Raw genomic sequence first — 23,513 nt, 5'->3', positions numbered from 1 at the left:
CGGCATCAGTGTATCTTAAGAGACTGATTTTCTTGTTAATATTATTGGCTAGACACGATTCCAGATAATTTATATGTAATGCTTATCACAGTTCTTTAAGGGAAGTGCCCTCATCACTCCTATTTAACATGAGGGACTGGAGGCACAGAGAGGTTAAGTGACTTGCCCAAGGTCACATAGCTGCTAAGTTTTTGAACCAGCCTTCAGATCTGTGCAGACTGGAGTCAGAAAGGAAAGCATTAACTGAGAAAATAGAAGCCTCCAGGTCTGTCCCTGAAGCTGATGAAAAGGGTGATGTGGGTTACGTTAGGTGTGAAATGCAATTTAATAATTCATCTCGATTCAGTGCAATTCAGCAAACCTCTACTGAGCAACATCTCCTTTTCAGTTGTTCTACTAACTCGAGGGATTCACAGAACAAACTGTATCTTTTCCCAAGGAGCTTTTGACCAAAAACCATTCTGTGCTCTGTCTCTGTTCAGACAGCAGCCTAAAACTAGTAGGGAAAATGCTCCATTTAAAGGAAAATTGCACCCAAAAAAACCCACACACAAAAAACCCCCAACAACAACAAAAACCAGCTCTCCTGGTGTGTAGGAAGACAAAAAGACAAATCACAAGCCTGCTGCTCTGGCGCTTCTGAAGGAGAGGAAGGAAGGAAGTGATAGGGTGTCACCAGCGCGTCCCCCCACCCCCACACCCAGCTCCCGCCAGGAAGCACTCCACAGGGGCATGTTTAAAAGCTCCTTTCATTAAGGTGTTTTCAAACCGTGACCACTGATGAGAGCTCTTCTATGGCTCAGAAACCTCCTTTGATGCTGAGTGGGTGCTCTGGAAAATCAAAGTGATTTGCTGTCTTTATAGAGTACTGTGCATGTGGGTGTCACCGTTCCTTTGGGCGGCTAGAACAGAGCACCAGACCTGATGGTTTATAAATGATAGAAATGTATTTCTCCCAGTTGTGCAGGCTGGGAGGCCCAAGATTGAGGAAGCAGCTGATTCAGTGTCTGGGGAAGACCCTTCCTGGTTCATAGATGGATGTCTTCTTGCCGTGTCCCCACATGACTGGGGGAGGCACGGGGCTCTGTGACATGGGCACTAATTCTAGTTATGAAGGTGTTATCGTCATGACCTATTCATCTCCCAAAGACCCCACCTCCTAGTACTATGGGTTAGGTCTCAACGTATGAATTCTGTGGGGGACACAAACATTCAGTCTATAGCAATGTGTGTTGATGTATGAGAGAAATTGAGACATATCTTCTTCAGGCAGCACTCTCATGGGCAGCCAGAAACCATAGAGCTTAGATTCCTAGAGTAATGCCTGTTTGGGGAGGGAGAGTTCAACTTTATAGAGCAGAGGTTTGCAATTTTTTTCTTTAAAGGACGAGATAGCAAATATTTTAGGCTTTATAGACTATATAGTCTCTGTAACAACGACTCAGCTCTGCCTTCATAGTATGGAAGCAGCTATAGGCAATAATTAAATGAGTGACCATGGTTGTGTTCCGATAAAACTTTATTAACAAACACTGACTGTAGACTGGATTTTTGCCCTCAGGCCCTAGTTTGGGGATTCCCTACTTTAGATCCTTCAGTGCCAGGCCCATCTGGACTATGGGAAGGGAAAGAAGGATGTAAAACTTTATGCAGTCGTGACTCCTGGAGAGTGACATGGAAAGTCTGTGTGATGTAGAGGGTTGAGATGGATTTTTTGAATGCCTGGAATTTGCCAGATTCTGGAAAGTGAAGGTATCATTTGCTTTGAGCCATGGGCTTTGGACAGAGTTAGCACAGGTATGGTTATATAAACACCTTTTCATTTTGGAATAATTTTAGATATACAGAGACATTGCAAAGATAATAGAGTTCCCACATACCTCTCATCCCCTTTCCCTTAGTGTTAATATATTTTTTCATTTTATTTTTTTATTTGGTAAATTTGACATGTTACATTTTATAAATTTAAGGTATATAGGGTATTACTTTGATATATTTACATTCTGTAGTATGATTGCATGGAAGCACTATTTGCCACATCACATTATTATAGTACAATATTTTTGTCTTTGTTTATTATGGTGTCCATTAGATCTCTCAAGCTGATTTAGTACTCATTTGTACCACTAAACACCATCCTCTATCTCCTAGCAACCACTGATTTTACTGTTTGTTTTTTTCTTACAGGTTTGACTTTTTTAGATTGCATATGAAAGTGATGTAGTACTTGTTTTTCTCTGTTTGACTTACTTCAATTAACATAATGGGCTCGGGTCCGTTCATGTTGTAAACGGTAGGATATTCTCCTTTCTCCAGGGTGAGTAATGTTCCATTGTGTATACCTATCACATCTCAAAAGAATTTTTTTTTTTTTTAGTTTAGTAGACACACAATGTTACCTTAGTTTCAAGTGTACAACCCAAGTGATTCCATTTCTCTGCATGTTTTGTGGTGCTTACCACAAGCCACCATCCGTCACCATACAATGCTGTTACAATAGCATTGACTATGTTCCCTGTGCTGTGTCTTTTATCCCCATGACTTATTTATACCCACAAATTGAATTGCTGCACCATATGGTAATTCTGTTTTTTAACTTTGGAAACCTCCATATTATTTTCCATAGTGGTTGGACTAATTTACATTCTCACCATCAGTGTAAACAGATCCCCTTTTTACCACATCCTTGCCAACACCTGTTGTCTCTTGTCTTGTTGATGATAGCCATTCTGACAGGTATGTGGTGATATCTCATTGTGGTTTTGATTTACATTTCCTTGATGATGAGTGATTTTGAGCATCTTTTCATGTGTCTGTTAGACATTTTGATATCCTCTTTGCAAAATGTCTATTTAGTTCTTTTGCCTATTTCTCAAATCAGAATTTTTTGTTGGTATTAAGTTGTGTTCTTTATATATTTTGGATATTAATCCCTTATCCCATAATGGTTTGCAAAGCTTCCATTCTGTAGGCTGCTGTTTCACTTTGTTACCTGTTTATTTGTTGTGCAGAAGCTTTTGAGTCTGATGTTGATTATTGATTTTTGCTTTTGTGGTTGGTGCGTTTGGTGTCATATTTTTAAAAAAATCATTGCCAACATGTATTTTTGTTCTGTTTTGTTTGAGAGAGAGAGAGAGAGCAGGAGCATGAGTGCAGGGGGGCACAGAGGGAGAGAGAGAATCTCAAACAGGCTCCATGCTCCTTACAGAGCCTGACATGAGGCTTGATCCCACAACCCCGAGATCATGACCTGAGTTGAAATCAAGAGTCAGATGCTCCATTAACTGAACCACCCAGGCACCCCCACACAGCCAAGACAAATACTGATTAACTTCTCCTCTATGTTTTCTTCTAGGATTTTTATGGTTTCTCCTCTTATGGTTAAGTCTTTGATCCAGATTGAGTTAATTTTTGTGAGTGGTATGAGATAGGGGTCCAATTTCACTGTTCTTTCTGTGTTTCTTCACTTTTCTCTTAATGTTAGTTTTTTCCATTACCATGGTGCATTTGTTAAATCAAAGAAACCTATATTTGTGCTTTACTATGATATAATACAAGATACATGTTTGGTTTTTGTCTCTGGTTTCTGGCACAGAGCCCCTAAACCCCTTAGAATTTCTTATATGATAGCAATGTCTTTTGTAGTTCATAACAAGCCCCCTTAGGCCACAACCGAGTTAATGCTAATGAGATGGTTCTTGGTGGTGGTTTAATAACATCAAGGCTTAATAGCTTCAGGATGGGGGCTGGTTGCCAGAGGAACCAAGCTCTTTCAGCCCCTGTCAACCCCTGGAGAAGGAGGGACTAGAGATTGAGTTCAATCATCAATGGCCAATGACTTAATCAATCATGCTTAATGTTACACAGCTTTGATAAAAACTGAACAACAAGATTAGGAGAGCTTCTGGATTGTCAAAAACCATCAATGTGCTGGGAGAGTGGATCACTTGGAGAGGGCATGGAAGCTCTGTGCCATGCTCCCCCTTCCCTAATACATTGCCCTGTTCCTCTCTTCCATATGGTCATTCCTGAGTTGTATCCTTAATGATAAACTGGTTATTGTAAGTAAAGTCCTTTCCTACATTCTGTGAGTCATTTAGTGAATTATGAAACCCGAGGGGGGGGTGGCTGTGGAAACCTCACATTTGTAGCTATCCGGCGGAATCTTATGAGGCTGCCAGAATGGGTAGGCTGGGCACCTCATATGCAGCTGACATCTGAAGTGGGAGCAGTCTTGTAGGACAGAATCATGAACCTGTGAGGGAGGTCTGTCCTAATTCTGGGTAGTTAGTATTGGAATTGAGTTAATTTGCAGGGCACCCAGTTGGTACTGGGGAATTGGCTGTCATTTAGAAAAAGCACACACAGGGACGCCTGGGTGGCTCAGTTGGTTAAGCATCTGCCTTCGGCTCAGGTCATGATCTCAGCGTCCTGGGATCGAGTCCCACATCGGGCTCCTTGCTTGGCGGGGAGCCTGCTTCTCCCTCTGCCTCTGCCTGCCATTCTGTCTGCCTGTGCTCTCTCGCTCTCCTCTCTCTCTCTGACAAATAAATAAAATCTTAAAAAAAAAAAAAAGAAAAAAAAGAAAAAGCACACACAATTGCTATTAACAAAATCCCAGATTTCATGTGGGACTGCATTTCCCAGAATGACTTGCAGCCAGGACTTGTCACTTCAGAACCCATGGTGAGGGGCAGACGTGATTTGTGCATGCCTTCCTTTGGGAAGCTCTGTTGTCTTCTCTCATCTGCAGACGGGCTGCAGAGGATTCTAAGGCTGGTAGCACTTGGGTTTCTGCGTCATATATGTCAAGGAAAGGCACCTGTCATTTGGGAAATACAGCACTGGATTATTACATTGAGCAAGAAATAACCTTCTACTGTGTTAAGCACGACTCATTTGTAGCAGCTGCTAGCAATCCTTTAATGAATAATTCCTCCAGCAGAGGCTGGGGGCATCTTGACAACCAGAATTGGGGTCCTCCTGGAGCAGGGTACTGGGAAGAAACCAGTGGTGCTGAAACACATCCTCCTTACAATTCATTCATCACCTACGATGCCTAGAGCACTGCACTCTGTATTAAAAAGCAAAACAAAACATAACAAGATAACAAGCAACTCCTTATATGGCTACTTATGTAGCCTTCTCTTGTTTACAGAATGCTTTCTTATTCATCTTTCTCATCTGACCTTGAAAAAAATCTTGTGAGGCTGCCAGAGTTAGGAAAACTCATCTCTGATGATGAAGCATTTGGAAGACCAATTGGATGGGCTGATAATAAAACAACACAGGATTTGGCCCTTTTATTTGAACTCACATCCTTTCACCAATATTTTGATGTGGTCTTTTATGTGAGTGTGGATCTACTGATTGGGGATATACATTGTTTTTCATACACAAGCCTCATGCATAATGCATCAGCTACAATCTCTAGGGTTAGTTTCTTTAAAGTGAAATCAAAACGTAAAATACTTTCAAGGCATTAGGAGCTTAGAATTCTTCTAGATGTTATAAACTACCCCAATCATTTATGATTGTTTCCCTCATACCTAATTACATGACAATAAAAAAAACCCACTTCATGGAGGTATGATTGACGTGGCAAAAGCAGTGCTGTAAGTTTGGCAAATGTACTAAGTAGGTTTGGGGATAAGTGTGCACCTGCGAAACCATCACCACGATCGAGGCCATACACATCCATCATTGTCCCAAGTCTCCTTCAACATCATTATTATTATTACTTATTTTTTTTGTGGCAAGAGCACTTAATATAAGACCCACCTTCTCGGGGCGCCTGGGTGGCTCAGTGGGTTAAGCCTCTGCCTTCGGCTCAGGTCATGATCCCAGGTCCTGGGTTCGAGCCCCACATCGGGCTTTCTGCTCAGCAGGGAGCCTGCTTCCTCCTCTCTCTCTGCCTGCCTCTCTGCTTACTTGTGATTTCTCTCTGTCAAATAAATAAAATCTTAAAAAAAAAAAAAAAGACCCACCTTCTCAGCAAATTTTAAGTAAACAGTGCGGTATTATTAGCTATAGGCACTATGTGGTATAATAGATCTCCAGCTCTTACTTACCTTGTATCACTGAAATTTTATACCCATAACCAGAACCTCCCTATTTCCCCCCTCTCTCCAGACTTTGGCAACCACTGTTTGTTCTCTGCTTCCATAAGTTTGATTATTTTAGATTGCACATGTAAGTGGGATTATCAAGTATATTCTTTATGTGGTTGGCTTATTTCACTTAGCATAATATCTTTAAGATTCATCCATGTTGTTGCAAATGGCAGGATTTCCTTCTTTTTAAAGGCTAAGTAATATTCCATTATATATATATATATCAAATATATATAATATATATAATGTTCCATTATATATATATATATACCATACATATAACATATATCATATATATATTATATATATACACATATATATATGTATATATATATAAAAAACATTTTCTTTATGCATTCATCCATTGATGGACATTTAGGTTGCTTCCATATTTGGCTATTGTAGATAATGCTGCAGTGATCATGGGAGCACAGGGTTTTTTGTTTTTTTGGTGGTTTTTATTTGTTTGTTTGTTAAGATCCTGATTCTGTTCCTTTGGATAAATACTCAGAAGTAGGATTGCTGGATCACATGATATTTCTGTTTTTAATCTTTTGAGAAACATCCATTGTTTTCCGTGATGGCTATACCATTTTACATTCTGGACACAATTTTTTTTTTATTTTTTTTATTTTTTATTTTTTAAAGATTTTATTTATTTATTTGACAGAGAGAGATCACAAGTAGACGGAGAGGCAGGCAGAGAGAGAGGGAAGCAGGCTCCCCGCTGAGCAGAGAGCCCGATGCGGGCCTCGATCCCAGGACCCTGAGATCATGACCTGAGCCGAAGGCAGCGGCCTAACTCACTGAGCCACCCAGGCGCCCTGGACACAATTTTTAAGGTCTATTGCCTCTGCTGTGATTTTCCCAAGTATTCAACTTAGTTTCCATAGAAACAAAATCTTTTTGCACTCATATTTCATTGGTCTAGATAATATTTAATAAAACCACACAGTTGTAATAATTGGCAAATCAGGTTTGTGAACAAATGCGCTGGCATTTGGTGAAAACAACAGCATGAGGACATCCTATTTGAGTCAGTGCACTGTGGGCTCAGTCTGGGTGTTTAGCCGAAGAAACAGAGAACATCAGTTAGTTCAGTAAGTGATTATTAGACCCCCCACCCATCAGATACCTTTTCCTGGGCCAAACAGCACCTTACCATGTGCCTTGATGAGTGAGTCCCAGGCAGGATTTCAGTCCCCACACCCACCATGAGTTAAAAAAAAAAATCCTTATGTAGAGCACAGTCTGAATGTCCTTCTGTGGTGGTCCAGTCTATTACAACAGTAAAACTTAGACATGGCTCTGGATGACAACAAATTAAGTGACTATCCCAAATCACCAAGTTACCAACTGGGGGAACTCAACTGGGGGAACTGGGACCTAGTTCTAAGCCTTCAACATCTGATCCAGAGTGGACTGAACGAGCTGGTCCAGGTATCTGGATAAGACATCTCGTTTTGTTTTGGTCATAATCTTTCCAGTCTTACCCAGCATTTAACATACCCGATCCAGCTCTGTACATGGCTGCTTCCAGGACTCTGCCCAAGTGATTTGGTTTTCTCACCAAGTAGAACCTCAACCTCTGTACTTATTCTTCAAACACCTGCTCTATCTCTCCTGTCCATTAAACTCCCTGACTTTTCAGGTGTCCTACTGTTGCTATGGTTCTCGACTCTGTACTTTTGTGCTGAAATTTTAAAAATTCCCATGCAGGGCACCTGGCTGGCTCAGTCAGTTAAGGGGCTGACTCTGGATTTCAGCTCAGGTCATGATCTCAGGATCCTGGGATCGAATCCTCAATAGGGCTCCCTGCTCAGCAGGGAATCTGCTTATTAAACTGCCTCTGCCCTGCAACTCACTTCTGCTCTCTTCAATCAATCAATCAATCAATCAATCAAATCTTAGAAAAGAATTCCCATGCTGAGGTCCATGCACAACAAACTTAATCAGAATTTCTATGTATAGGACCCAGCCATCATCCAGGTGATTCAAATACACAGCCAGGATTGAAGACCGCTGACTTAGAATTATACAATCCACCTCCTGATTGTGTTCTCTTGTGAACAGGTAATTAATTATTCCATCTTTGTATACCTTATCATACCAACAACGCAACTCAGAGACCGGAGCCAGGAGTTTACTTTTCCTGCACATGAGGGAGTCTTAATTTCTATTTGTTGGATGATGTTTAATTGGATTTAGGGAGAAGCTCTGTTCTCAGGAGGAGCTCTGTTGCATACTTTCTAGTGACAGAGGCATTGGCACAGCCAAGAGATGGCATGGGTAAATCTGGGAAGTGGAGTCCAGCTCTCTGGCTCCAAATGATATGAATGTCCAGCTTTGTAACATGGTTGTAGAAGTCTGTGAGTGGTCAGCGTGTTTGGAGGAGAGTGACCGAACACTCCACCATTATTCACTCCTATGACCACAATGGCAACTTGAGGTCTACAGAATGAGCTTCAGACTTCTTCTTCTGGCCTTTGTCATCTGGCCTCAACCTACGTAATTGTTCCAGCCTTCTGTATCCAAAGTCTTATCCTACAACTAGGTTAGTGTTATAAATACATAATGGTTCTCTTGCTCCAGACCCTTCCTGCTGCCCTTTCTAGAATTCTCTAGTTTCTTCAGAATTCTGTTAATCTCTTCTGTTGACTTCTTTGCCAAGTTCTTTATGGGTCGCTTCTGTGTCAGGGAGACTTCCCATTTTCTCCCCAGCACATCCTCTACCCAAGGAATCGCAACATAGTATGATTTTGTTAGGAACAAAGGCAGGCTACCTGCCCCAGAAATGAACATTGAGGTTAGTATGATTTGCTCCTTTGAGAGAGACAAAGTTGGGGAGCAAGAATGGATGTACAGACCAAAAGATAGAACAATTGTCTTGGTTCCTGAGAGCTTTCAGATTTTCAGTTCTAGCATCCACCCACCCATCTATCCCTTGAACAAACACATACTGAGGGTTTACTCTAGGCCAGGCCCTGTTGAAGTCATTGGTCATAGAACAAATGCAAGTGATTATTTTTGTCTTCATGGATGATCTTACATTCTAATGGGATAGGCAGTCCATAACTGAACTGGCCAGGTGTTGAGAAGCGCTATGGAGAAGGTTTAAGCTGAGTAACAGTGATAAGGAGTCTTGGAACAGGTGCTGTTTTTTTAGAGGGTGGTCAAGGGAGGCCTCTCTAGCAGGATATTTGAGCAGAGACCTAAATAAAACAAGGGAGCAAATGATGAGGATATCTGGGCAGGGAATGGTGCTCCAGGCAGCTGGAACACCAAGTGCAAGATCCCCAAGGTGGGATGGTTGGTGGGATTTTCACGGAACGCCAAGAGGCCCTTTGGGGCTAGTGCAGAGTGGGTAGCGGGGAGGTTGATGGAACTGATGACGGACAGGGGAGCAGCAGGCGGCTGGGAGGCGACTGCAGAGGCTTCAGGTTTTACTTGGAGTATCATGGCGAGCCACAGAAAGAGAGCATCTTCTGATTTTGGCTTAAAAGGATCCCTTAACGAAATAAGTCCATCAGAGAAAGGCAATGACACGATCTCACTCATACGTGGTATAAGAAATAAGAAATAAAACAAGAGGATCACTAGGAGAAGGGAGGGAAAAATAAAACAGGATGAGATCAGAGAGGGGGACAAACCATAGGAGACCCTTAATCATAGGAAACAAACTGAAGGTGGCTGGAGGGGAGAGGGGCATGGGGGTGACTGGGAGATGGACTCTGGGGAGGGCATGTGATGTAATGAGCACTGGGTATTCTAGAAGACGGATGAATCCCAGACCCATACCCCTGAAACCAATAATACATGATATGTTAATCAATTGAATTTAAATTAAAAAAATTTTAGAACCCCAAAAAGTGCTATATGGAAGATCCCAATAAAGGAAAGGATCTGATTTAAAAAAAAAAAAAAAAAGATGACTTGAGCTGTTGTGTGGAGGCTGAACCACACAGGGGAGGGGCAGGAGCAGGGATGCCCACGAGGCCGCTGCGATTTGGGCCAAGGTGGTAGCCGGAGATGAGGACAGAGAGAGTTAGATTCTGTATCTTTCCAGGTGGAGAAGACAGACTTGCCGGTGGGTTTGGCTGAAATGTGTATGTGAGAGGAAGGACAAAGTCTTTGGAAAAGACCGTGGTGAGCTGAGGCTTCGGGTGAGAATCGGGAATCTTGCCTCGTCCATATAAGCGAGCGTTGCCTGTTTGAGATCAATGGAGGGGTAGGAGATGCGAAGGGGGTCAGACCAGCTGGATATGTAGGTCTGGAGCCCCCTTGGTGCTTCCCTTTCCCTCACGTGCATGTCTAGTTCACAGGAAGCCTGCTTTCGCCCTTCTGGTGGAGTTTCACTTCCCCCAGAGTAAAAACCGAAGTCCGTGGAGGCCCCCGTGCTCTGGCCTCCAAGCCTCGGACCTCATCTGCTGGGACTCTCCCCCTGCTCATTGTTCAGGGCCACGCCGGTCTGGCCCTGCTGCTGGCCTCTGCTCCCGCCGGTCCTTGGCCTGGAATGCTCCTTCCCCCTGGATCAGTAAGGCTTACTCTCATCTCCTTCAAGACCTTGTTGAAATAGGGCCTGCTGGGTGAGGCAGGCGTAAGAGTACCACGCGGCCCCCCTCCTTCCTCTCACTGTTCCTTCTTGGCTGCCGGGTCTCCTCTTGTTCTGTGCATTTCATTTATTGTCTGTTTTCACCCACCGGAATATCAGTTCCAAGAGGGCGGGCCTTTTGTCCCAACAGCTTCCCTGCTCTATCCCCAGTACCTGGCACACCATAGACCCCGAGCAGACGTTTGTTGAATGAATAAACACACGTAATGTTCTTCTCATCTTTGTTGTAATGCTTACAACCTACTTCCTTATTTTCATGACAAATTCCTCTTTACTTAGAGTAAGTGGATTTCTGTTTCTTGCAACAGAATGATGCTCGTCTTATAAAAAGTCCTCCTTCCTCCCTGGGTGCTGTCCAAAGCCCTTTGCAGCTCTGCTAGAACACCTGGTATATAACATAGCAGAGGAGACTGCTCCTTCGCCTGCCTCCCCACAAGACCGCAAATGCACCAAGCTTGAGGACTCTGTGTGAGAGACCGGCAGAGTGCCTAAGCCATACCGGGAGCAATAACCACTTGTAGAATGAAATAATTTGTAAAAAAAATTTTAAAGAGATTTACTTATTTTATTTTGAGAGAGAGAAAGAACATGTGTATGCCAGTGGGGAGGAGCAGAGATGGACAACCAGGCTTCCCGCTGAATGTGGAGCAGGTCATGGGGCTCGATCCCAGGACCCCGAGATCATGACCTGAGCCGAAGGCAGATGCTCAACTGACTGAGCCGCCCAGGCGCCCCTAGAATAATTTAAAGCAAAATATATATCCCTTTCAGGCTCAAAGGTGAGACAAATTATAAGAGAAAAATAACTACCAAAACATTCACCAAAGGTAAATCACTCAGTTGTATCTTCGGACACATTTGCTTGGCAGACAGGAAGCTGAATTTCTTCTCCATGGGGACACCTCACAGGAGGGGACGCTCAGCTACTTGGGAGGAACATTTTGCTAAAACTGAACAAAAAGAAAACCTGTAAGGAACCATTCTGAGGACTTCAAATGTATTAGCTCCCTTATTCCTCACGAACTTCAGTCATTCTACAGATGAGAAAACCAAGTCTCAGAGAAGGGAAGCAACCGACCTCAGGCTGCACAGTGCATCGGGCCAGTAAACAGGGAATTGGGATTGAACTGAGATTATCTGGTTCCAAGACCCCCCAACTAAGGAAACCAATGACTAGATGGGGGACAGTGAATGGAACGAATGTTCCCTGAGGGCTGGAGTCCTACAGTTGGCAGAATGGAGAAAGGAAGGAAACAGCCTTGATCCCTCATGGCATGGGGCATGGCTCTTGCTCACACAGAAGCAGCCTCCGACCCCCCTACTGCTCCGGAAGAACTTGCCTCCTGTACCGGGGATGGCCCAGCAGGTGGACGGTGTTTTCAGAGTTAACTGTTGAACCAGTTTTCAACCACGTGACACAGATCTGGAAGTGCCTTCAGCAGCTCAGCTTCCGACTCCCCTTTCCTGCTGCTCCAGGAACCTTCTGCCTTGCTTCCTGGGTGCTGGCTGGCCTGCCCTCTGAGTCCCATCTGTCTGGATACCAGGCATAGCACTCACCCCCCAGACACCTGGGTACCTGCTTTCCTTGTGGGGCCTAGCCCGGTTTCTCTTCTGAGCGGATTCTGGGATGGCTAACTGGATTTATTTATTTATTTATTTTTTCTCTTCTGGATGCCTTGTTCTTCTGTCCTGCCAGGTGGGGGGGGGGGGCGTACCATGGAGGCAAGACCATTCTGGAAGCAACCCGTTAATCCACAGATGTCTTCTGAGCGCCTCATGCTTCTTAATCATCATGTGACGTGCTACACAGAAGTCAGAAATGTTAGCCTCAGGTCTCCCCTCGAAGCAGTCACACCTTTCTTAGGAAGATGAGACTGTATGGAAAGTGATTATGGGTTGAGGGGACTGTGTGTCATGAATTACTAAATTGCACAGCGATGCTATAGGGGGCTGGGGGTCGGAGAGTGAATTCATCCGAGGCGCTTGGAATAAATCACAGAATGTCACAGTTGAAGGAGGCCTTGAATAGCATCCTTGTTGTCCCAAGGGGAAAACAGAAGTGCAAAGAACCCAGGCCACTCACTCAAGATATGGCAGCAAAGGGCTCCCAGAGCTGGTGTGGGGCTCTGAGTCTTCTAACGCTGGGTCGAATACTCTTGTCACTCGCCTGAGCTCGGTCTTTCAGGACCACGGGCAAGCGAGGACATTGGCGAGGGCTGCTGGTTACAAGGAGTTGATAGGCAGTGGGTGTGGGCTGGGGAGAGTACCCAGCCAAGGAGGGAGGAGCAAGGATAAAGGTAAGGAGGAGAGAAAAGGAAAATCCATCCAGGAGAGAGGTAGAAGCCCAGCAACGCTCTCTTGGTCAAGCCCAGTAACTTGGATGCTGTGTTGGTGGGTCCTGCCTGGCCGTTAAAGTCTCGTTGCTAACTAAGCAGGCATCTCAATGTTTCAGAGTGTCCTTATGGGCAGTAAAGCTACTGAGGTGTGAAGAGATGCACATCAGAGCCTTTGGATGAATCATTTCAGAAGGAAGGCAATGAAAGTCTCGTCATGGGCATCATTTAGTCCCTCCATCTGGAGAGCAAGTTTTGACAGTCTTCCTAGAAGCTCTCCCAAGGGTTTCCGCTCCTGCAGGGGATGTGAGGAGCATCTGGGGGTCCACAGAGCTGGCTGCCTCCTTCGTGTGGTTCCTGAACATGTTTATACACAGTTTACGCAGCTGCTCTGGGAAAGCAGAGTGTGCTGGCCTTGTTCCTTGGATATTTTGCTCTGTTTCTTACTGACTTGATTTGATAGGATAACATCACACACAGGGCTCTTCTGAGAGGCTGGGGAGATGCTAAAGACATTGGGATGGGAGTTAGGGAAATGGGTTCTTGACTCTACCACGAACTGGCTGGGTGACCCATGGCCAGTAACTCAACCTCTCTGGGCCTCAGGCAGTTCAGACTAGATTATCTATAAGGTCCATTTTGGTTCTAATATTTTATGACCCTGAGAAGATAGTATTACAAAAGAAAAAGAGGGCACACACCACAGTCGGATGGGCTAGATTCAGAATTAGGGCTCTGAACCTTATTCATTGTGTACCCTTGGGAGTGTTGCTTAATTGCTCTGAGCCTTAGTTTTTCATATATAAAATACAGTGGGGGGGGGGAATAAAATAATGTATTTAGAATAAAGCCAGATTCATATATGCATGTAATAAAGGGTGATCTCCTCTATTTCTAGCAATGTGAGGAAGCCAGCTAACCTTCATGTAAAAGTAAGTGTTCCCGCCTCCCTCTATTTCTACCTCTCTTCTACACACCTTTCCTGAGCATCTCTCTTCCGTTTCCCGAGTTAGGGCTGCAGATGCACAGGTGAGTGTGAGAGAGTGTGATACGTTGTGGCATACCTCGAAGATACCGTGGGTTCTGTTCCATACCACAGTAGAGCGAGCCAAATGGATTTTTGGTTTCTCAGTGCATCTAAAAGTTACAGTTGCCCTGTATTGTAGTTTATTAAGTGTGCAATAGCAGTATATCTGGAAAAAAAAAACACAACAGATATACCTTCATTTAAAAAACACTAAAAAGTGCTAATGATCATCCGAGCTTTCAGTGAGTTGTAATCACTGGTCACAGATCACCGTAACAAATACAATAATAAAGAAAAAGTTTGAAATATTGCAAGAAGTACCAAAATGGGATATAGAGACCCAGAGTGAACAAATGCTGTTGGAAAAATGGTGTTGACAGACTTGTTTCATGCAGGGTTGCCACAAACCTTCCATTTGTATTAAAAAATATAACATCTGTGAAGCACGATAAGGCTAAACAAAATAAAACAACGGCCTCCTGTTCCCAGGAGGTCCCTGGGAATTCTTTACGCAGGAGTCAGATTTGTGGCTGGTTTCTGGATGGAACCTTGTGGAAGCAGGAGAGAAGGAGGGTCTGCAAGTGGGCGTGGGGGCACTTGTGATGTGGTTTGGGGCAAAGGACTGGGGAGTGGGCACAGGCATGCTTTGCTGGGGCCAGAGTCTTTGCAGGCAGAGCAGGTGGGGGTTAGGGCCGTTACCTTCTTCAGGCTCCATTAAACTGTGCGTCTTTCTCAGGGGGGACAACGGGGCTCCAGGAGCACAGATTAATTGATCAGCCTGGCCAGCCCAGACGGGGCTACGTGGGTCTCTGGAATGCCCAATGGGACTGTGGCAGGGGGGCCATGTCTGGTTTGGGAAATGCCTGTCATTCTCCCGCAGGAAGTTTCAGGGGCTTGCAGAACGCGTCTCTAGACTTCCCGGCCTTGAGTCTGTCTGGCCCTGGCCTCCCAGCGTCGCCTTGAGCTCTTGGAGACGCGAATGGGTGTGTGTCCTGACCGAAGGTCAGCGGGCATCGCAATAAACTTGTAACCCTACTCAGGTCAAAGTGACAGAACCTGAGCCGCAGGCTGAGCCAGCCCTTTCCCTTCGGGGTGACATCCGAGCCACGGGCTCACCACTAAGTAGTAGTAACCTAAGAAACCCCAGGGCTTCCCGGTCCAAGCTCCGGAGTGTTTACTTTCTCCTGGTGGCAGCCTGGGCCTTCGTTGACAGCCTGCCTCGGTTCGGTCCTGGGAGCTGCTCTCTTCCTCCGGGTTAACCCCTTCCTCAGTGACTCACACTGCATTCTTGGGGGGAGGGGCGGGGGCATTAAGTGGGAGGGTTCATGGGTTGGGCTGTCCCCCTTACAAATACGCTTTGTCACCTATTTGTGTACCAAACGGAAGTTGAAAGGAAGGTGACGTCATTGCCTTAAAGCAGACCCCACTCTGCTCATCTGCCTCTCAGGGCTTGCCATTTTAAACCAGGAAAATAATTTTATTTCATCTATGGGACGCATTCCTCCTCCTCCTCCTCTTTCCCCCCACCCCCTACCCCCCGTCGTCATAAGAGGAGGTTTTCCCCCAGGATGGCGTGCATTCACTACATCTGTCCTTAGTGGTGGCAGCTCTCGTGTCCCCATGTTCCAGAGCAGAAGGTCAGTGGGAGGGGTGGGGAGGCATCCCCGGGAGCTGGCAGCCATTGCCGACTCGAAGGTTCCCATCTTGGCAGTGGGGATTTGCGCTCTGGAAGGGGACGGCCCATCTCTCCCAGGGAAGCGTTTCTTATTTTCCTCTGAAAATTCACACTGCAGGAATGGATCCTTTCTCACAGCCTTCCTGACAGGTACAATTGTCGCCAGAAAGAGAATAAAGAGACAATGCAAAATAGCTCCTCTAAGTTGCCTTTAATTGGCTCTTAAAGTCATTTTCCCGAGATGGATTAATCGCAGCAAGACACAGTGTGCTAGCACAGCTCATAAAACCTGTTTTTCCCCCTGATCATCTTCCAAGGTGAGGGGATATTCTGGGCTGCTCTTGGTCCTCACCTAAGGTCCTGTTACTAGATTTTGATAAGGGTCCGCTGAGGGGACACGCCAGCACAGGTTTTCCCACTCAGTGCCTAGTGGACAGGTGTGGCCCCTAAGCTCAGAGGTGGGTTTTCTTCCTGTCTTAAGGTGCATATTAAATTCTTTCTGCCTGTGGAAGACAAGAGACTCCCAAGCCACCATTCTGCCAACCCTGGCAGGGGGTTAGAGGATTATGCAAAGTCTTATTCTGGGCTTGGCAGAGCTAACCATTAAAATTCTATTTCTTATTCAAAGAAGCATCTATGCCGGTATTGATCTCAGTGCTGGCTTCCATATTCCTGTTGAGGGAGCATCCCAAGTGTAACTGATCCCCCCCTCCCCAAAGTTAGTGAATTTGAAGAAATCCATCGGATGTGGCAGGTCTTTCAATTTTTGTTTTAAAGCTCGGTTACTTGGGAGAGAAAACCATGAAGGCTCAGCTTCCATGAAGAATTTAAGGCTGAAATCAAATAAAAACTTGCACAAGTTAATCTTAAACACTTAATGGTATGCAAATTTGAGTTCCTATTCATGTAAATCACTGTAATGAGAATTGGTTTCAACCAGCCAGATCAGATTTTACAGTTTCTCTCTTCTTGTTTCTTTATTTTTCTGTAAGAGTGATGCGCAGGCATGCGAGCAGTTTCCCTGGGATTTCTGGGTGGAGGGAGCAGATTGCTGGGGTGTCGGGGGTCGGGGGAGGGTACAGAGAGAGGGAAGGGAAGCAAGAAGGGCAGATGGAAGACCAGCTGGGCTAGGTGGTCTGTTCATGGCCTTGGCTTCCTCCACCAGCCTTCAGTTTAATCCTCTTTAGGTGCTCAACATAATGGCGAAGGGGACCGGGGTTGGAGTCAGAGTCACAGGGTCTGGCTTCTTGCTGGCTGGCTGTTGGATGCTGTCCACCATTCCTGGCCACGTGGGCTTTTCCAGCTTGTTGACTTACTTTATCACCCCAGCACAGGGTTCCTCTACAACTAGTCTGTTAGCCAAGGGGAATCATATAGTGCAATGTAATTGTGAGAGTGACATCTTATGACTTTTGCCTTTTTTTTTTAAAGATTTTATTTATTTATTTGACAGAGAAAGATCACAAGTAGACAGAGAGGCAGGCAGAGAGAGAGAGAGAGGGAAGCAGGCTCCCTGCTGAGCAGAGAGCCCGATGCGGGCCTCGATCCCAGGACCCTGAGATCATGACCTGAGCCGAAGGCAGCGGCTTAACCCACTGAGCCACCCAGGCGACCCAACCTTTTTTTTTTTTTTTTATTGGCTAGAAGCAGGTCCTAGATCCCATCCACACTCAAGGGGAGGGGATTCCACAAAGATGTGAATACCAGGAGGTAGGAATTACTGGCAGGGAGTTCAGGGGACACCTTAGAGATTGTCCATCAGGTCATTTCTGGTGAACTCCATTACCGAGTGTCCTAAAAGTGTTAAATAATGTCATCTTTCGAGTTACCTTGGAAGGATATCCAGAGTAATTCCCAGGTTATGAGGTGGTGGTCCTCCTTACCTTTCAAATATTCCTACCCGTTTCAGATGTTTATTTTTTATTTTTATTTTTTTAAAGATTTTATTTAGTTATTTGACAGACAGAAATCACAAGTAGGCAGAGAGGCAGGCAGAGAGAGAGAGGAAGGGAAGCAGGCACCCTGCTGAGCAGAGAGCCCGACGCGGGGCTCTATCCCAGGACCCTGAGACCATGACCTGAGCTGAAGGCAGAGGCTTAACCCACTGAGCCACCCAGGCGCCCCTCAGATGTTTAATATCTCTCTAAAATGAGCTGATTTTGTTGTTGTTGTTGTTGTTGCTATAAATTGGTAGAAGAGAGAAGTCTTAAATGTCAAATGCTTCTCTGAGGTTAGTCATGATTGAATTTAGTTACCCCAACTTGGTCACCACAGTTCATGGCAAATGTCAGACCATTAATTATTTGCATGGGAAAGGAGATCTGTTAGGAAAAAGCAAAGGTCCCCCTGGATAAAGGAGGGATAAAAACTAAGAAGGGAGATAAGGGGCTTTGTCATTTCCATGGATCTTGCCTCCTTACGTGATACAAATCAAACCTATTGCCTGTACAGATGGCTCAGCAGACGCAGTGGTCAAAATGTCCCAGAAGGGAAATCCAGAGTCTCCCGTATGTTCACAAAATCCTGGGTATTCCAAAAACAGTCCATCAAAAGTTGTTAATCTGAATTATGAACTGTACAGTGGCTAATTGAACATAGGGAAAAAAAAGAAGTTGTTAATCAATTGTTTAACTGATAAAGAGAGCCTCCTATTGTGATGAACTTATTAGACCCTGACCTGGAAAGATGAGAAAAGGAAATAGGGAGGAGTCCCCTGAATCATAAAAGACTTCCTCCAACCCCTGGATGATGTCTCAGATTTCAGTTGTCCCTTGTAAACTGTAAGTTCTGGTGAAGCATTCTATCATGCTTTGTTAGTCATTCACAGTCTAGTATGAATGAGGGAAGAGGGAAATTAATTTGCCATATCTTTCACTGCCTCTGGAGTGAGAGAAACCTCACATTTCCATGGAGAAGACATTAAAACATGAAAATGAACTTTATCTATGTCCCTTCTCTGCTTCAGAATTTCAGTGGGCTCCCATTCCACACTATGGAAAATAAAACAATTTTACTTGGCCTGAGTTAACTCAATAGCTTTATTATGAATGCTCTATCACTTGTACATTAACCTCTTGTCACATAAAATACCCCAAACTCCCTTACATAGGATTACTTTTCACTCTTATTTCCTCCTACAGTGCCTCTCTGTTGTCTACAGCCTGGATGCCTGCTGAGGTCCAGTGCCAGGATCATACTGTTGGGGGAAGTTTCCCCAACTTCTCCAAGCAGGAGAAGTTGCTTTCTTCTGAGCACTCCCATCCTGCAGCTGCCCAGGTCAGTTCACACCAGAAAAGGTTATATACAGGTTGATCTCTCCCACTATTTGAGGGCAGGAACTGTATTTTTTTTTTTCCACCTTCATCTCTGTGATACCATCCCAGGTGCTGACAATAACAATTACCAATTTCTATTAAACATTTATTATAGGGGCGCCTGGGTGGCTCAGTGGGTTAAGCCGCTGCCTTCGGCTCAGGTCATGATCTCAGGGTCCTGGGATCGAGCCCCGCATCGGGCTCTCTGCTCAGCAGGGAGCCTGCTTCCTCCTCTCTCTCTGACTGCCTCTCTGCCTGCTTGTGATCTCTCTCTGTCAAATAAATAAATAAAATCTTTAAAAAAAAACAAAACAAAAACAAACATTTATTATATACCAGACACTGGCTACACATTATGAATGTGCCACACATTCGAGTAAAAATAATCCTTTGTGTTATTATCCCTGTTTTAGTGAGGGGGAGACTGAGGTATAGAGAATTTATACCTTGTTAAAAGTCATTCAATTATAATTGACAGAATGTAGATAGGAATCAGAGTTGTCCAATTCCAGAGATTTTGCTCTTAGCTATCTATGGTATTATGCATTCTACACAGCATAGAGCTCTGATGAATACATATTTGTGACATGAATGACTGAATGGATACGTCACAAGCTGGAGCATGGCCTTGTCCTCATAGCCCCTCCCCAGTGAAGCCATACCCCTGTCCAGTTTGGCATTTGGTTCCTGTAGTCCTGGCTTGCAGTCCTCGCCTTCACTGAAGCAGAAGGAAGCATCTGGACGGGTGGCCTGATGGCTGATATCTCTATTTCTCCCCTGCCCCACTCTAGGCAGCCTGACCTTAGGAGCCCTTGGTTCCAGCTTGTTTGTGACCTGATACTTTAGCTTTGGGGCCCAGGAGCCATGAGCCTCTGGGCTGGCCCAGCTGCAAGGGCCTGATGTACATTCCACACCTGTCAGCACTCCAGGTCTGGCCACTGATGGGACAAGGCTGGAGGGGAGGGTGCAGATTTTCTTGGCTCTTCCTGAAGAACTTTATCAGGTGTCCATAGCAACAAAGCCCCAAGTAGATGCTGAGCAGAGAGTTGGCCCTCTGCCTCATGGGGCCAAGGATACAGTGACCTTTGAGCTGCCACTTGCTGACAAGCCTGGGAATACTGGCATGTAGCTATCCCAAAGATGAGCTTTCCCCTTTCACTGGAGGCTACTGGAACTCAGTGTTTTCTGCCAACTACTATATGCCTGGCATTGTTTTGGGTGTTATAAACATAGAGGGCTCCCTTGGCCCTTGAAAGACTTTGAAACTAATGGCAATGGTGTCCACATAAACTAATTATTGTAAAATATTATTATCAGGACTACATTAGACATACAGGTGCTTTGGAGAGATTGAAAAGGGAGTTTTTTTTTTTTTAAAGATTTTATTTATTTATTTGACAGAGAGATCACAAGCAGGCAGAGAGGCAGTCAGAGAGAGAGGAGGAAGCAGGCTCCCTGCTGAGCAGAGAGCCTGATTCGGGGCTCGATCCCAGGACCCTGAGATCATGACCTGAGCCAAAGGCAGCGGCTTAACCCACTGAGCCACCCAGGCGCCCCTGAAAAGGGAGTTCTTAATTCTGCCGTGCAACAGAGTGGTGTTAGGGTAAGCTGCCAAAAGAAGACATGGTTTAGGGTAAAATAAAGTGAGTACAACTCCTGCAGAGTGACGGGCACACGATAGTGTAAGCACAAACAGTGTCAGTGATATCAGATCATATTATCAATAGCAACAGCAGTAGAACTCCTAGATCTAGAAGAATGGGTGAGTGATCTTAAGGGACAGATATCAAGAAAGGGCTTAAGAAGAGAAAATATTATTCCTAAAGAATCCATTTAGAAAAGGTATTTTAAAAAGCAGTTAAGTTTTCAATTTGGGAAATTGGGAAGACACCCAACTTTAGCTCAGGATTATACTTTCAGTTGGATACAACTGTGTGCTTTGGGCATATTCTTGCTCCCCACTTTTATAATTAGTAAATGCAGAAAAATGGACTACATGTTATTTAAGTGTCCTTCTAATAGCAGATCTACAATCTTCACAATGTCTCAATCAAAATGTCTTGGAATCAATAAAATATTAGTAGACATACATGTTTAGTAATAGAGGAGGAAAAATGTATTTCATAGTCAAGAGAAAAATACAATAGAGAATGACTCTGAGATATTGTAATGAACAGATTAGGACGTTAAAACATCTATTTTAAATGTGCTTGAGAACTTGTAAAAATATGGTCACAATGAATAAACAGATGGGTAATATTAACAGAGACATGTGAAGTACAAAAAAGAATCCAATGGGTATTGTATAATTAAATATTAAAATGAAATTACCCAAAGTTAAAAAATAATATTAGGGGAGTGAACTTGGAAAATTAATAAGAACCTTTCATTCTGAAGAACAGGGGGGAAAAAAGCCTTGGAGAAAACCCAGTTGAGCCTAAGAAACCAGTGTTACCGCATCAAGTGATCTAACATATATTAGTTGTAGTCCAAGAAGAAGAGAGTAGAAAGAATGGGGAAGAAACAATATTTGAAAATATTGGAAATGCTAAAAATGTCTGAAATTTTGTGGAAGACAACAAACTTAACAGATCCAAAGAACGCATTGAACTCAAGAAAGATACATACAAAATAGGCCACATTTAGGTATTACATAGTAGATCTGCTAAAAGTCAAAGAAAGAGAAAAAAAAAAACCTTGAAAGCAGACAAACATGACACAATATATACTGAGAACATTTATATGTGTGATCACCAGCTTCTCTGCAAAAAGAGTGGAGGCAAGAAGACAGTAGAAAATATCTCTTAAAAAACTGTCAACCCAGAATCCAGGAATTCCATATCCTTCAAAAACAATGGCAAAATGAATAATTTCCCAATAAATACATATTGAGGAAATTTGGTGTCAGAAGGTCACAATTTGAAAAATGCTGAAGAATTTTGTTATTGTTGTTGTTGTTCAAGCTGAAGGAAAGTGATTCCTGATAGAATATCATGTCTACGGAATAAATGACCAGCACTGGGAAAGGTAAATGAGTAAGTATAAAAGACTATATATCTTTTCTTCTTATAATTTCTTTAATAGATATATGACTATGTTAAGCAAAATTAATATTGTGTGGGGTTTATAACACACATTGATATACTATATATTACAGTGATAGCAAAAATAGAGGAAGGCAAATGGAGTTACTCTGTTGTGTGGTTATAGTATCTTACAAGAGGTGGATCTACGTAAACTCTAGACTGTGATAAGTCAAGGATACATTATGCAATCTTTGGGCAAGTACTAAAATATAGTGCATAGAGGTAGAGCTGAAAAGCCAATAGAAGACTTAAAATGGAAAAAAAAAATATGATTAAGCCTAGAGAAGGCAGAAGGGGAGGAAAGGAGGAACTAAAAGCAAATGAGACAAATAGAAAAATAATGGTAGATCTAAATAGAAAAAATACATGGTAGATCTAAAACCAATCATATTAGTAATTACATTAAATGTAAATGAATGGCACATGCCAGTTAAAAGGCAGAGATTGTCAGGCTGAATAAGAATTGCAAGACCCCACTATATTCTTTGTATAAGAAATGACATTAAAGTAAAATACAGATGGTTTGAAAGTAAAGGATGAAAAAAGATACACCATTCTTTATCAGGTAGACTACTTCTCTCCATTTTATTGAAGTCTTTTTCTGAGGCTTTGTCCTATTCTTTTGTTTGGAACATGTCTCTCTGCTTCCTCATTTTGCTTGGCTCTCTCTGTTTGTTTCTATGTGTTAGGCAAAACAGCTGTCTATCTCAGTCTCGAAGGACTAGCCTTGCATAGGTGGCGAAATTCATTGCTCAACCTTGCCTTAGCTCCTGGTTGTCCATTGAACCTTTGAGATTGTCTAAGCAGCCTGACTTATTCTTGATAGGTCCTTGTGCCAAGACTACTGTTCCAAGGGCAGGAGTATGAGTTAGCGCCTAGTTTCAGGTTGATTAGAAGCTAAACCCTCATGCAGCACCTTTTAAAGTATGCAAATATAGGGTGGCTCAGTGGGTTAAAGCCTCTGCATTCAGTTCAGGTCATGATCCCAGGGCCCTGGGATCAAGCCCTGCATCAGGCTCTCTGCATAGCAGGGAGCCTGCTTCTCCCCCCCCTCTCTCTGCTTGTCTCTCAGCCTACTTGTGATCTCTGTCAAATAAATAAATAAAATCTTTTAAAAAAAGTATGCAAAAAAAAAAAATATATATATATATATATATATATAAAATCCCATGGGATTGCAGTTGTAAACTCTGCCAGCCTCCAGACCTGGAGAACTGATGGTATCCCCTGAGTAACAGTTGCAAAGATCAGGGCTCCAGATGGGTGTCTAAGCTTTTTCCTGGGTGGAGGGGGGGGTGCGGTTACCAGCAAGTTGTAGACAGGTCAGGGGAGAGTGTAAGGAGGGTGTTTCCT

Source organism: Lutra lutra, chromosome 7 (assembly GCF_902655055.1).
Source record: "Lutra lutra chromosome 7, mLutLut1.2, whole genome shotgun sequence".
Lineage (NCBI taxonomy): Eukaryota > Metazoa > Chordata > Mammalia > Carnivora > Mustelidae > Lutra > Lutra lutra.
This window is presented reverse-complemented; position numbering follows the sequence as displayed.